This window comes from Pan paniscus, chromosome 4 (assembly GCF_029289425.2).
Source record: "Pan paniscus chromosome 4, NHGRI_mPanPan1-v2.0_pri, whole genome shotgun sequence".
NCBI classification, from domain to species: domain Eukaryota; kingdom Metazoa; phylum Chordata; class Mammalia; order Primates; family Hominidae; genus Pan; species Pan paniscus.
This window is the reverse complement of record NC_073253.2, coordinates 52158901-52174883: the sequence shown is the minus strand read 5'-3', so window position 1 is coordinate 52174883 and position 15983 is coordinate 52158901. Positions and strand designations below refer to the sequence as shown.

The following is a 15983-nucleotide window of genomic DNA, read 5'->3' as shown; positions in this document are numbered from 1 at the left end:
TAAAATCAAACAGAAGATATTTGACTATATTTCAATATAAATAAAACATGGCATATCTCTCTTCTTGACTTAAGATCTCCTTTCTGAAGTATGGAAGTCTTGAAATTCTATCATATTTACTCACCCAAAAAACACTGAGCAGGCCCCGTTCTACGGCAGGCACAGTGCTAGTCCTGAGGGTATATCCTGGTCCTCTGACACTTTTCTCTTTTCTTCTCCACGACTTCCATTCTCTCTGTGTCCTCCAGAGGCTGGGGCGTATTGTGGGTCTGATCTGCTGGAAGAGGGGCTAATTATATTAGGATGACAAGTCATGCCCTTCAAGACGAGCATTGAAATTGAAGTTATGGTAAATGGTCAAAATAAACTTGCAGTCAGAGGTTGAGAACTTTCTCTCATGGAGATTGGCCAAAAGCAGTGGTTCTCAAAGTGTGATTCTTGGACCAGCCATATTGACATCACTGGTGAGTTTGTGAGCAAAGCAAGTTCCGGAGCCTGACCTACTGAATCCGAATCTCTGGGAATGGTGTTTGAGAAATTGTGTTTTAACAACATTCCAGGTGATTTTTATGCACATTAAAATATGAGAACCACTGGCTTGAAGTTAATTAGGCTTCATGTGGGCAAAGCTCTGAAAAAGTCTCCTTTCAAATCCTAATAATATTACCAACTGAGTTCTGTCAGCTGCCCAGTGATAACCCTGGTTTAATCTTCAAAATCACACAAGCATCTCCAACCAAGTTATTTATGCAAAGTTCCAACTCAGAGAGAAAAATAGCAAATTCTCAGTGATACTCAAAAGGGAAAATATTTGGACAGGTAATTTTAGGAATGGGCTATGGATCACTATGTACAATAATGAAGTTGAGCAATTAGGTTTGGAAAGCCACAGCACAGAAAATAATTAACCCACAAAGTAATCATCTTGGAAGTCCCAAAGCTAATGATTAAAATAAACCTGAAACAAATGATTGTTTAACTTTTAAGCTGTGCTTGTTTTAGCCACAGTGTACTTCAGGTGTGAGCTCCTGGGAATTCCTCCTGCCTGCCGAGATTGGCTTTAGGACGAGGGCATGTGTCCATTCCTCTGCCTCTCCTTCCCTGGGGATGGTTTCTTTGAGTATCACAGAGTAGCACTCCAGTTTGGGTCGAGGAGGTTGGCTGAGCTGCTCGACTCTGCTGGCACTGAGGGGCATCAAACCCCAGAATGCAGTCTGCAGCTGTGGTGGGCTTCAGCCATATTGAATGCTATATAACCTTGGAGGCTGGGATGCACACTTTGTTTTTATGCAGCTTGCTTTGCACTTTCATTGGCGGTTTATTATTGCAAAGCGTGATGCTCCCCTCCCCCACTCGCCTCTCCACCCAAAGAAGTGAATTAATAACTAGAAAACGAGAGAGAAATGAGATCCAGAAGGGTCTGGGCTTCTGAATGTCACTGTGAGCAAACAGCGGTGGAGAGAAAAGGTTCCTTTCCATCTTTATGTGCAGTGCTGTCTGTGCATTGACTTGTTTCCTGACACATGAGCCATGGCTTGAAAGGAATTCAGGCCCCAGCAAATTTTGCATTGCGCTTCAATGTGGCCTCTGGGATTGAATAAGGGCAAATCTATTATACTGTTGCCATGGAGACCCTGGCACAACTGCTGATAAAGAGTGTCTGATGTTTGGTAGGCCTCATAGCATGGTACACACCATTTAAAGGACGGTGTGTGCGTGTGTGTGTGTGTGTGGTGTTTAGCATGCATGTGTGAGTCTGTAAGGGTGAGCATGCTTGTGGGAGTGGGTGGGGTGACTGGGGGAGGGGAGCGGAGAACAGGGTGCACTGGGGGAGGAAGGAAGCGTGGCTGGCTTGGCATGTCATGAAGGAATGTACTGTATTTTTACAAGGAATTTGTAAATACTTTCTTGCCTCTAAAAATTAATCCTGCCCTCTAAGAATCTACATGTTAAACAGATGGGGGCAGCAGAAGATGCACAGACTCTCCCCTTGGTCTAGCAAAATTAGTCTTTAATTCATCTGAAAGAGAATTAAGCTAATACAATAAAAGTGAAAATGCGCTCTTTTGCGTCCTTTGACGAATGCTGCCTCCTTTCAACCGTCTGTCTGAGGATCAATAGTGGGTCTGTAAGGAGAGCCAGCATTTGCTAGAGCAGGCAGTGAGATGATGGATTTTAATCATTCACATGATTTTATAACCACGAAACAAAGAAGGCGGATCTGGCTTCCACATGCATAATCTCAGTTTTGCTGTTTTTGATTTTGCCAGTCCTACATGCAATTCCTGTCTGGAAGGCGCATGTCCCGTTTCCAAATTCCATTCCACACCTCCATGTTTGCTTCTCAGTGACCGATACGGGCAACTTGTGTGTTTCATTGGGGCCCTTTTCCCCATTAGCCCCAGACCTGGAGAGGGGTGGCACTGGGAAGTCCTGAGCTGAGCCTCCTGGCTGGCGTTGAGGTGAGTGGGGCATCTCAGGCGTAATCACCTACAGTAAGCAAGCTTCAGAGTGAGCGGCTCTAACAATGGGAGGCCAGGCAATCTGCGACAGTTGATAGGATTGTTATTATTACAGAGCGCAAAAAGCTTCTGCTTTCTTTTCTGCTGCTTTGCAGACCTCATAAGGCCTCTCTGTGATTTCTGCATAGTTAATTTGTCAGTTTATAAATTACCACATTATGTTAACGCTGAATGCTTCAAAACACAAATATATGCACAGAGGGCTTGAATATTTGAAGTGTTTTAGTACTATGGGGAAATAATTTTGTTGTCAAGCTGTGGCAGATATAGAACTGCTAGGGGATACATGGCCATTTCATCAGGACTGTGTCGATGATGGCCTGTGAACATCCAAGGGGGAAAATCATCTTTTATCACTATTGTGTACCGTGCCGGTCCAGATGGGGGATAAAACATGCATGAGTTGCCCGCAGCTCTGAAAATAATTATACTCATTTGCCAGAAATGTAGAAAGTGCATCCAACCAAGTTACCACCCATCATAGTGACACTCTGTTTGCATACTGATGAAGTTTAAAGCCAGAGACAATGGTGTTGGTATCAATAGTGGGGGGGGGGGAGCTAGGCACCACCAGTGCCGTAGGATTAATAGCACCATCATTTTATATTATGCAGCATTTCACTTATGCTGCATATCAAAAGACTACTGCCTCTGAGGTTCACCTCACTGTTTAGAAGATTAGAGTTTGCTTTAAGACTAGCATGGCTTCTTTGCAGGTTCCATAAATGAATGCAAAAATATCTGTGTCCGATAGAATGCCTAGGATGTAATTATGGGTAAATATGTTTGGATGCCATTATAAGTGCCTGCATGTGTATATATGTGTCTGTGAGTGTGGGTGGGTACCTACATACCCACATGCACACACATGATTTTGGAAGACTGCAATGGGATATGAGATGATAATATGCGCATGCTAAGTCCTGGTGCTGCTGCAGAGTCATTGATGAATGGGTTTTTTAAATGTAGGAAGAGAATGAATACAAGTAGGACCCAAGAGAATAATTCTTTATATTGCAATCAGCTCAGCTTATATGTACTTGCTTTAATCGTAGAAATCAGCAATAAAAAGCATAGACTTGGTTATTTAATCCTTACTGAGTAAAAGTGAACGTCTTATAATGACCATCTAAAATATTATAAAATATTAAATTATTTTGATATGCCTCTCATTTTCAGACAGCTATAAAATGATCAGTGCGGCCATTACCAGAAGATTAATAGACTCCTTTAAATTTTTGAATCCAGCAAACATACATGTATAAACCAAGAGGCACTTTTCTAATGGAACCCTGAATTCTCAAAGGTGTTCCATGGTTTGAAAATAGCCCAATCATGATGTTGTCATGATGCTTATTTTTAAGTAATGATTTTAATTAAACCCCCTAAAAAGGGAACAATTCTATACTCCTCTTATATGGGCTGTACTCTGATGATTACACAAGTGCAGTTTCCCATTTTACTCTGGTGTCATGGGGGCAAGGATAATTTCCATCTCATCACATGAGAGAGACACTGTATTTCACTCAGCACAAGGCTCCAATGTAATCAGAGGAAGGGTTTTATACTACAAAATTATAACAAAATAACCAAAGAAAAAGTATTGTTTCAACAAAAGTGGTTCAAAGACAAGAATGTAATGCAGGAGATCATAGAATATTTTTATATGGCAACAAAAATAGATTTCTCCAACTCACTGGGGCAGACTGGACCAACAAACTCTTCCAAGGTTTTCCAGTTTGACTTCTTTAAGAATGGTTTTTGAAACACGGAAGGAACAGGGAATCCCCACAGCTTGACACTAAGTAGTTGAGAGATAGAGTGAGGCAGGCAAGCCAGGACACTGAAGGAGTTTCACACAAGTGGGTGGCAGGATGTACTCTTGGTAAATTGAGTACAGAAAGAGGCAGATTTACAGAATGATGCTTCTGCCTTCCCCTGTATTGGCAATAATGAGAATACCATTGGGATGCTGCTAAAGGCCTGAGGACAGTCCTGAAACTGTCAAGAATCAAGATTTTCAGGGAAATCCAGGTAGTGCTCATTGAGTCAAAGACTTCTGAGAAAAGTAGGTGATACATTTATTTAAAGTTCAATGAGGAATTAAGCTAACTTTATGGTTCTCAGAACTGGTATTATTGATTAATTTTACATGCCTGTAGTCTTTTACATGGTTGCAGCTGTCAAAGAAAAAAGAATGAAGAGAGAGCCAGACAGTTGCACGCATGCACACACACACACAATCATACATGGGGCTTTTCCAAGGAGTTAGAAGTGATAGGAATGAAAGTTTAGAGGGTGCTTTACTACATTGCATATACATATATATTTTTTTCTTATAACAAAGGATAGATATTGCCACCTATTTTGAAGTTAAAGAAATCAAGACATGCAAAGGTGAATAACTTGCTCAAATTCACACAGCTGATAAATTAGAATGATTTGAATGCATCTAACTTCTAAGCCCACACTGATTATAGCATACCCTTGTGTGTCAGCCCTTCAAGAGTCTATCAAAGATACATAAAGAGCTAAATACCATGAGTAGGTAAGTCCTTCATGCTAATGTGAGAATGAAGTGAAAAAGAAATAAAGGACAGTATCTATCAATTAGTGATCTTGGCAATTATGGCAGTTGAATATTTGAATACTGAGTGTGCTCTGAGTGAAGAGATAGTGTCTTTTGGTGACAATACCCTTTTGGGAATAAATAAATCTGGAAATAAGTTCCCCTACATACTACAGGTCAAGATGTGAGGCACCAAAATGTCCTGCTGAATTCAAATATTCTCTTCTGTTTCTTTACCCTACTGACTATCCTCATTGTCAGAGAAAGTATTAAAAACAAAAAGGAGGTCTTCTTCTCCTCATCTTTTTGTCTTTGTGGACAATTCATTCCTAAGGGTTTTTAGATGATGAAGAGCAAGATTGGCATCTAATCCAAAAGAACGAGGAAGCTACAAAGTCAGAGTGAACATGAGAGCTGTGTGTACTGAGCCTTGTGTAAGGAAGAACAAAGCTGCTTGACATTGGGTATCAGAGCCTAGGCAAGGTAATGCATGGTCACAAGCATGGAATTGGCCCAGCCTGGGAGTTAAAGCCCAAACAGAGTAAGGAGGATGTCCACACAAGGCAGGCCAGTGTGGCATGGCAAGTCAGAGCCTGAGCAGGATAAAGTGGGCATCCTGGTGTGCATGTGGCCCAGCAAAGGTGTCAGAGCCCACTTAGAGTTTGGAGGTTGTCCATGTGGATAGGTGGTTGAACATGGGGTGACAGAATCCACATAGCAAGAGAATGGTAGTGGAAATTGATTGGTTATATACAGGAATATTAATCAAAGAAGTAAATCTATTAAGGATGATGCAAGCTGGATTCTTCATGGTTGGAGAAGGGAGTTACAGTGATTGAAAGGGGGAAAACTAGAACAGATTTTGTGGTGTTGGTTTGGAATCAGAGATATCAGTGTGATTTATGTTTTTAATACATATAAACAGACATAGAAATAAGTAGATATGTAACATACATTCTTTAGCTCTGTCTGTTATGAAGACCTAGGAACAGCAACAATCCAATAGTGATAAGCATATCAAGGACCCAGATCTTGGTTTCTAATTTCATCCTCCACTAAAAGGAACCAGGACTCTTTGGAGAAATGGCTGATTTCTGGGTTGAAGTGAAGAAAATACAAGATGAGCCTGGAGTATCTAATTTTGCAGAAAGGGCAACTGAGGCACACAGAAGTTAAGTCACACATCTAAGAAAACATGGATGAGACAATTCTAAAAGAGTGAAAGGGAAAAAAATTAAAATGCAGAATGGTTCTGCACTCAAATTGTTTAACAAATATCTTTAAGTTCTAACTCCTCCTTAGAAAACGGAGAGTAAAAATTAGAGAAGGTGCATCATGACTGAGGCTTATGCAAGAAAGCCAGAAACTAATCAGCAGATCAAGTCCCAAAGAAAAACTGTCAAAAAAAAGTTTAAGGTATTTATATACCACCTTTTATGATTTCCCCACTTTCACTGATTTTATTAAGAAACCAAACAACTCCCACCCCTAATCCTTTGGGATAAAGTGGACTTCCAGTGCAAACTTGATAAAGGCTGTTGCTACATGCAACAGAGTCATGAGCACCCAAGTTAATTCTGGCATGCCGTTGAAGATGTACGTGGGAATGTGAGTGTTTTCCAAGTCCTGAAACTTAACCACTGTGAAGCCTTGTCCAAATCCTTCACCACTTTATGCTTCGGTTTCTTTGTCTGTAAAGTAAGAAACTTGGACCAGAGATCTCTGAAATCCGAGTGAGTTATCACAGTTCTCTTCTGTTTTTCTCTCACTGAGGGGACTGTCTTCAGAAGCCTCAAGAAGTTCATTCAATTGTTAGTTTTAGAGTAATAGGTTCTGCCATATTGATGAACTGTCTTCCAACCAAGATGGCTGATTAGCTAATCAGGATCCTCTAGTTTTTGAGTGGACCTCAGGCCTGGATGGCTGTCAAGTGACCACATGAAGTTGATGAACAAAATGGCAAGCTGAAGATTGCAGCTGTGAATCATGAGACCAGATCCTTAAAGATAAGCCAACATAAATCACCTTTCTCAGCTCCTACCATTCTGAGATTAAAATCTTGTCTCTCCCTTTCTTTCTCCTTCTCTCTCTTTCCCCACAATTTGGAAAATGGTTAATGCCTTTATCTCATTCAGATGACAAGGAATACTATGAACACTATTGTATCTTATAGTCTATTGATCCAAAAAAGGTTTTTGTAGACATAAACTTATTAAAATTTTAAAATAATCCCAAACTTATATATTGCAGTAGAATACAAAGAACTTTTTTTCCTCCTGAACCATTTGAAATACACACTATAGTGTTTGGGGGTACAATAATTTTTTCTTAATTTAAATCATGAGGATGTTGTAGGGGTTAAATGAGTTCATAAATGTAGCAGGCAAAATAATCCCTCCCCTACATCTAATATGGAAAGGGAGAAAACTAGAATGAACTTTGTTGTATTGGTTTGGAATTGGAGTTATCAATGTGACTCACAATTTTCAATATAAATAGCAACTGAAGCAAGTATATACGTAATATACATTTCTTCGCTTCATTGGCTGTAAGCACCCATAGTGATGAGAATACCTAGAACCCAGGTCTTGGTTTCTAATACTATTCCCAGCTAAAAGGAGCCAGGACACTCCTTGGAGGACTTGCTGATTCCAAGGCTGGGGCAGGGAAAGCACAAGATGAACCTGGAACATCTTGTGCCAAAAGCATGGAAGTACTCAGAGAATAATGAGAATATGTCAAAGCCAGCTTAAGGGAAATGCTACTGATAAAGGATTGTCAGTAGGATCCCCCTTAAGGATTTTATTAACAGGTTACAATCTATTAATAGATTCTATTATATATATTAATTATAATTTAATATAATTTATTTACATTATTATATAATATAATTATAATGTAATATGTAACTTTATAATTAATAGTTATATTAATTATTTTGATGCTTAAATCAAAATCCTTCATCCTATTTAAGGATATCCTGATTGTCAGTAGGATAAAGGATTTTGATTTAAGCATCAAAATAATTAATATAACGATTAATTATAATATAAATAGTTACATATTACATTACAATTATATAATAATATAAATATTTAAATTACATTAAATTATAATATAATATACATAAGAGAATCTATTAATAGATTATAACCCATGAATAAAATCCTTACAGAGATAATAAAGAATGCATTGAAAGTTTGATGAGGAACAGGGTATGTACATAGTTTCAAAATACCTCCTCACAAATTATTTATTAAGTATGAAGAAAAAATAGCTTTACAGGAAAAGTCTTTCTGGTTCCACCTTAATCAAGTGATCCAAGTGAGTACCATCAGGAGGGAGACAAATAAAAATGGCGTGGTACCTGATTAGCTTCGTTGAAAGGAACACAGCCTCACTTCACTTGTATGATCTTCCTGAATAAAAGAATGAGGAAACACTGGACAAATTCAAATTGAGGAATAGTCTATGAAATAACTGGCCTGTAGTCTTCAGAACTGTCAAGGTCATGAAAGTCAATAGAAATCGAGGATCCTTTCCCGATTGAAGAAGGTTAAAGAGACACGGCAGCTAATTACAATCTATGATTCGTAACTGGATTTTTAGGATAAAGAACAATATTGGCACAACTTTTAAAGTTGGAATGGGGCCTGAGGATTAGATAGTAGTAATGTACTAGTGTGAATTTTCTCCTTTTGATGATTATATTCTGGTTATATAGGAGTCCTCATTTTTGGGAGATATACATCTGAATCCCTGGAACCTGTAAATATATTACCTTATTGGCAAAGAGACTTTGCTGATGCAATTGTCTCTGATTTTGAGACAGGAGATTAAAATGGATTATTCAGGTGTAATTACAAGGGAAGTGGGAGCGTCAGGGTCAGAGAGGGGGGTCAGAGTGTCAGGGTCAGAGTGATAGAAGCAGAGGTTGGAGTAATGTGATTGCTGGAGGGGGGCCTGAACCACGGAATCTGGGCTGCCTCTAGAAGCTGGAAAACGGAAGCAACAGATGCTCCCCGGCAGCCTCCTGAAAGAACGCAGCCCTGCTGACACCTTAACTTTAGCCCAGTAAGACCCATTTTGGAGTTTTGGCCACCAGAACAGTAGGAGAACACATTTGTGTTTTTTAAAGCCATTTAGAACAGTACTTGGCAAGTACTGTTACAAGTAATTAGCACAAACATTGGTTTACCGTTATTATTGTTGTTGTTATTAAGTTTTTTTAAAGCATCCAACTTAGTTTTCATAGAAACAAGGACTCTGTTTTTGTACTTGTTGATTGACATAATATTTGATAACATTACATATCTACAATACAGGTGGCATAAGCAGGCTTATGATTAAACAAAGTAGACTCTTTGTAAGTGCACAGCCTATCCTGGCTCTCTGTTCTGTTTCTACTCTGCGCTGGATCTTCCGAGGATGACCAGATGGACCGTGTAATGGGCCTTCTTGCCCTCTGTTGTAGTCCCTCCAATGTGGTTCTAGGATCCCTCTTAGGAGAGTGACTAGGAACTCGGTCCCTGTCCTGACAGGTCTTCAGGGGAGGTGGTTGTGGACGTTTACAGTGTGCCTTTCACGGGATACTTTATCCTGGCAGTCAGCGTGATTCCTAAGCGCCTGGCCCCTGACCAGGTGTTCTTCTCACAGGAAATGTGTTTATTCTGGCAGACGCCCTTGTGGCTCTTGTCTGGTCTGTGTCCAGTTTGTTTTTACCAAGATGGCCACTCCATAGGAGAGCCCTGACCCGGAAAGACATTATGTTCTCGTGTGTCGGTCAGGTGAGACGCAGAGGAGGCAGCACAACAAAACGCATGAAATATCAGAAGTATTTTTCGTTATTTACAGTTCTTAGAGAGAAGAGGGCAGCACACTTCTCAGGGCCAACAGGAAGTGGGGAGCCATTAGGAACAAGGGTGTTCAACCAGTGAGTGGGAAGCAAGAGAGACAGGCGGAGGGAGATAGGAACTTACAGGTTGAAACTTTTCTTGGGGTCCAGGGCGTTACCCTAGCAGGTTCTAATTGGTGGATTTAGAGCAAGCAAGCATGAGTTCCGTGGAGGAGTCACACAGTGACTGAGAAGTCGTCACTGCGGCATATCTGCACAGTTTGTGCAGGGCGTGGGGGCCAGTGGAGCAAGTCAAACGGGTTGTATCTAGCTGTGCCGTAAGAAGGAGATCACCAAGAGGTGGCAGTGTAAGAGAGGTATCTGGATCAACCACATGGAGAAAGAGGAGGTGGAGAACTGTGTCCAAGCCCTGCCTTCAGTATGAGAAAGTTAAACCTAGATTCAAAATGGATACTGAGGCAAAATAAAATGGGATGTACTGCAGCCTCTGGCTTCAGTTGTCGTCTACAGAGATGCTGGGCAGGAGATCAAGGGACGCAGGAGAGAGAAATCAGGTGTTTGTCTCCAGCCCCACTCTCCTGGCCACAGTGGCTGTGTTCCTCTTCTAGCCATGCCATAGGGAGGTCCCTTTCCTGCCCCTTTCATGGTGGTTGAAGTGTGATCTGCATTAGAATCACCCACAGAACTTTTCAAAATGCAGACCCCCAAGGCTCTGTCCCAAGAATCACTGCCTCACTTTCCAGGGTTGGGGCCCCAAGTGTGTATAAAGCCATGGCTCCTATTGAGTAGCCCTCTTCATGGCTCCCCACTAGTCTCTGGTAACCTCTCCTTGCTTTTGACCCCTCAGGCCTGGCAGTGGTAACAGTTCCCTGTTGTTGCTAGTCCCTGGTGCTTCATCATCCTTTATTGACAATGCCTTTGCAAATTCATCGAATTCTCCTCCTCAGTTACCCCTATGGTGTGTACTGTCCTGTGTGAATCATGATGGATACAGTAAGTACACATACATTTCCATGGCAGGGCTCAGAAATTTCCTGGGGTTACTATAAGGCCCCTGAGTGGCTTGGTAGCCATGAATGGTCAGCACATCTTGGGCACAGAGGGAGCATGGAAAGCGCTGGTCTACCTGGTGAGCCTTGTCAATGTCTTCCAGCCAATGGCCATCAGGAGCACGCCTGTAGCTAAACTAGTTGGATGAATTACTTGTTGCAGTGAGGGAGAAGGCAACCACAGAAATTATAGGGGCATCTCAGTGAGAGAGTATTAGAAAAGACAGTATAGGATTTGGGCTTGGGTTCAGTGATTTTGGGGAGGATTCAGGAAGTAGGGCTTTGCTCTGGATTGGATGCTGTGAGGAAGCATGAATAACTCTATGATTATGCATGTCAGTAAATCTATAGGCAGGCCAGAATAGAACAAGGATAGATCTATCATTGGCAAAGTAGCGGCAGTCACTCATGTTAGACGGGAGAGGGAGATGTTTGGTGTTTTGTGCTTTGGGCATTGTTCTTGTTTTTGTCTGAGTTCAGATATGGTTATAAGTGGTCTTGTTTTTGTCTTGATTCATCATGGTCAGAATGGCCTTGTCTGATGGCCTTGTTCTATGAAATTGTCTAGTTCACCAAGGCCTACCTGTCAGTGCCAGGCCAGCATCTATCAACACCAAGGTCCAGCTGGGTGTCAGGAGCTGCTTTTCTCTTTCTCAACCCCTTTCATGGAGATTGAAGTATGATCTGCATTAGAATCAGCTGCAGAGCTTTTCAAAATATAGACCCTCCAAGACCCTGCCCGTAGAATCCCTGCATCAGTTTCTAGGGATGGGGCCCGGAGTCTGTATTTTGAATCAGCATGCTGAAGCATTCTGATGCACAGCAGAGTTTGAAGGCCACGATCTAAAATAGAGACGTCACCAACCCAGTTTCACAAACCTAGATTTGTGGCAAACATTCACGGTGTGAATTTTTAAGCACTGAGCTGTTGGTTTAAATTTCCATTAGTGTCAAGTTTCAGCACTTGCATGTTATAGAATTTTAACTCAGTGGAATCAGCCTTTGAATTTACAAGGTTATCTGTGCTTATATCTTTTGTGTCGGTGTTAGAAAAACCTCAGTGAAGGGGGTCAACCTGTAAATGATAGAAGGGGCTGGTCATCTATTACCATAAATCAATAAAACGTAGACACCAGTAGAAAGACTGCTGCCAAACAGAGAAAGAGAGAGTAAGAGGGAACATGAAAGGGAGAGCAAGAGAGAAAGAAACAATGAGAAATTGCTTCCAGATTCAGTGAGAACATTTGCCAAGGTGAACCAAATTCCAGAGATAGAGCTTGTCAAACATGCATGACTGAACTCTCATTTAAGAAGACAAACTATAGATCAGAAACTAGATGCCTTAACTTAAAAATGTCTAGTGAGATCACTGTGGATAAAAATACAAACATCTTTTTCTTTTTCTTTTTCTTTTTTGAGACGGAGTCTCAGTCTGTCACCCAGGCTGGAGTGCAGTGGCACGATCTCGGCTCACTGCAACCTCCGCCTCCTGAGTTCACGCCATTCTTCTGCCTCACCCTACCGAATAGCTGGGACTACAGGCGCCCACCACCACGCCCTGCTAATTTTTTATATTTTTGGCAGAGATGGGGTTTCACCGTGTTAGCCAGGATGGTCTCGATCTCCTGACCTCGTGATCCGCCCGCCTCGGCCTCTCAAAGTGCTGGGATTACAGGCGTGAGCCACTGGGCCCGGCCTACAAGCATCTTCTTCAAAGGAAAATCCTCAAGAAAGAATGTAAAGAAAGCAGAAATGAAGAAGTTAATTTATTATAAATTCACAACGAGAAGAATAGTTGGCATTTTCAAGTGTCAAGAGATGCAGCACCAAAAGTGTAATAAGACAGAGCCTAATAATGAACTTGATATTGAACCTGATTTTGAGGGACTAGTGAAAATCAGCTCTTTATGATAACAAGAGCAAGGAAACTTGAGGCACAGACATCATCACCAAGTGTAGTTTAATACACCTTTTTTTCCCCATTGAATTTTCCTGCTTTTCAGATGTGCAAGAACTGAGCCCGCTATAATCAAATAACCCCACCAAAGCTTTCCTAACAGGAATTCATGTAATGAGTCTTTTTAGCCTGAATAATGCGTTTTGCCTTAAAGTCTATTTTGTCCGCAATCTCCACAGGCAGAGAGTCTGCGTCTATAGCTCATTACCATCATTCTGATGATAATGTTACGTCTCATCAATTACTTGGGAGCAAGGTCAAATTTAGCAGCCAAATCTCCCCTTTAGCGAGGCCATCAAGAGCATATCTATCACTACCCCCTCTCAAGATCTATTCCCCTGCAAAAAGCCTCAGTGCTCATGTTCTCTGTCTCTCTCTCTTCATCTCTCCCTCCCTCTCCTCTCTCTCTCTCTCTATCCCCTTATCCTGTCACAGTAGTACCAGTTACAAAATCCTGCCCGATTTAATCCCTGATAAATCTATTCATTTTTATTTTTATTTTAGAAAGCACAAGGAAGAATGTGTGAGAAGATCACAGAGACCTAAAGAAGGGGAAGGGAAGAACCCACATGTGAGAGAGAAGAGATTGTCTGACTTGGTAAATAGATATTGAAAACCAGAGGTATGTGGTTCTCTTAGAATTTGAGTCCATGGGAGGGACTTTTACAATTGAGATTGTGATTGTATAACTCATGCTTCTGAGATTTATTTTGGTCTAGCCAAGCAAGATAAATAAATAAATAAATAACCCCCACACACCCAAAAAGACAAAACATTAAAAAAGTTATATTTCCAGAATTTGGCTTTGTTATAGAGCTGTCAGCCAATCCGAAGTTATCAAAACTGATTTTAGTTTTGTAAGAAACTTACCTGGAAAGTCTACCATGGGGCATGAATCTTTGACAATTGCTCAGGTTTTATATTTCTTTATGAAATTTCAGCTCGATTCCACAATTCATTTACTAAATTTGCTTCCTAGAATCAGTAAGCAAAAACTCAACTTCATAAACACAGCTGTACTTGGCAAACAAACTTAATGAGATGAAAAAGGATCTATTTAATCACTTCCCAGAATGTATTTATAAATTAACCTTGCTTCTGAATAGTTAGGATTACATCAATCCAACAACTACTCTCTCCCTCTTTTTTTTTTTTTTTTTTTTTTTGAGATGGAGTCTCACTCTGTTGCCAGGCTGGAGTGCAGTGGTGCAATCTTGGCTCATTGCGATCTCTGACTCCCTGGCTCAAGCGATTCTCTTGCCTCAGCCTCCTGAGTAGCTGGGATTACAGGCACTCACCACCATGCCCAGCTAATTTTTGTATTTTTAGTACAGATGGGGTTTCACCATGTTGGCCAGGATGGTCTCAGTCTCCTGACTTTGTGATCTGCTCGCCTTGGCCTGCCAGAGTGCTAGGATTACAGGTGTGAGCCACCACGCCTGGCCAACCACTCTCTTAAATCTAATCTTTGTGTGTGGATGTGAGGTAGTAAGCCTTGTGAAAATGCAAAACTCATAGAAGATGTAGCACTTTAGGTAGGTTGCCACCACCTCTGAATTTCTTTATATATTTTTAGTCTATGCTGTTAAGTATATATATATTCAAAAATATACATCTTCCTGTTAAATGCTTTTCTAAGACCCTTTTTATCCATCAAATGTGTTTTGCTTTAAAAACTAATTTGTTTGATAAATATAAACACAATAGCTTTCTTTTGATGAGAATTGTTGTAATGAATTTTCTCATCCCTTAACTTTTAATCTTCTGTGCCATTATGTTTTAGATATGTCTCTTTTACACAATTGGATTTTAATAGCCAATCTAAGCATCTCTGTGATCTGATTATTGGCTTTAGTCCATTTATATTTGTTGTGATTGTATACATTTGGTTTTATTTCTACCATATTATTTTCTGCTTTTAACCTGCCATGTTTCACTTTGCTTATTTCCCATCCCACATGAAGTATTCCTGTTATATTTGTATCATATCATGTGCACTGGATCTTTACAGTCTATCCACCATGTTTCTTAACTAATCATTTTTATTTTCTGTCACTGTATCTTACTGTCACTCACAGTGACCCACTTGTGGAATTTGTGCTTCCCATTCTTACAACTTTAGGCTGTGTGGTAAAAGTTCTGATTCCCAGTGGATGAATGCTGCCACTGGGGGATATGATGAGAATCCCATTTTACTTTAAACTATGTGGCTGCCAACAGGTCTCTTAGGGCTCCTCATCTCAAGAAGCCAGCAGGCAAGGGAAGGACAAACCATCCTTGCAGGAATAATTCGTACTGATCATTTGGAGGAGATTCGGCTAGTATAGCTGCTGTTACATAATGAAGAAAAGGAAGAATATGTTTCAAACTCAGATGAACCACTGGGGAGTCTCTTGATACTCTGTTGCCTAATTTGGATGGTTAATGGGTAAGTGCAACAGACACAGCCTCAGAAAGGCGTGGTAATCAGAGACTTAAATCCTCAGTTTCCATAGTTAAGCTACTAAGATCATGAGGGGTGCTTGCTAGGAGTGAAGAGAATCGGAATGTCTAGGAAGGACATCATGAAAACTAGTTGTGCTCTTAAACCTAACTACAGTTGATCCTCAAGGACTTGAGAGTTAGGAGCTCTGACCTCTGAGTAGGCAAAAATTTACATATAACTTTTGGCTTTCCAAAACCTTAACTCATAATGGACTACTGTAGAGAAGGTTTACCTATAATGTAAACAGTTGATTAACACATATGTTACGTTATATGCACTGTATTCTTATAACAAAGCAAGCTACGGAAAAGAAAATGTTATTAAGAAAATCATGAAGAAAAGAAAATACATTTACAGTTCATTAAGTAGAAGTGGATCATCATAAAGGCCTTCAGCCTTGTCATCTTCATGCTAAGTGGGCTGAGGAGGAGAAGGAAGAAGAGGAGTTGATCTTGCTGTCTTAAAGGTGACATAAGTGGAGGAAAAGCCACACGAATTGGCCCTGCACATTTCAGACCTGTGTTGTTCAAGAGTCAACAGCAGTTG

General features: G+C 40.7%; 1 long non-coding RNA gene across 1 annotated transcript in view; it reads left to right on the top strand.

The window, feature by feature from the left end:
- Window positions 1–2216: 2216 nt before the first annotated feature.
- LOC117980288 (uncharacterized) overlaps window positions 2217–15983 on the top strand; it is a 30139-nt gene continuing 16372 nt past the window's right edge. The window contains exons 1-3 of the long non-coding RNA XR_008625375.1: window positions 2217–2462; window positions 13457–13574; window positions 15173–15380. This is a non-coding gene — a long non-coding RNA (uncharacterized LOC117980288). The remainder of the gene's footprint in view (window positions 2463–13456; window positions 13575–15172; window positions 15381–15983) is intronic.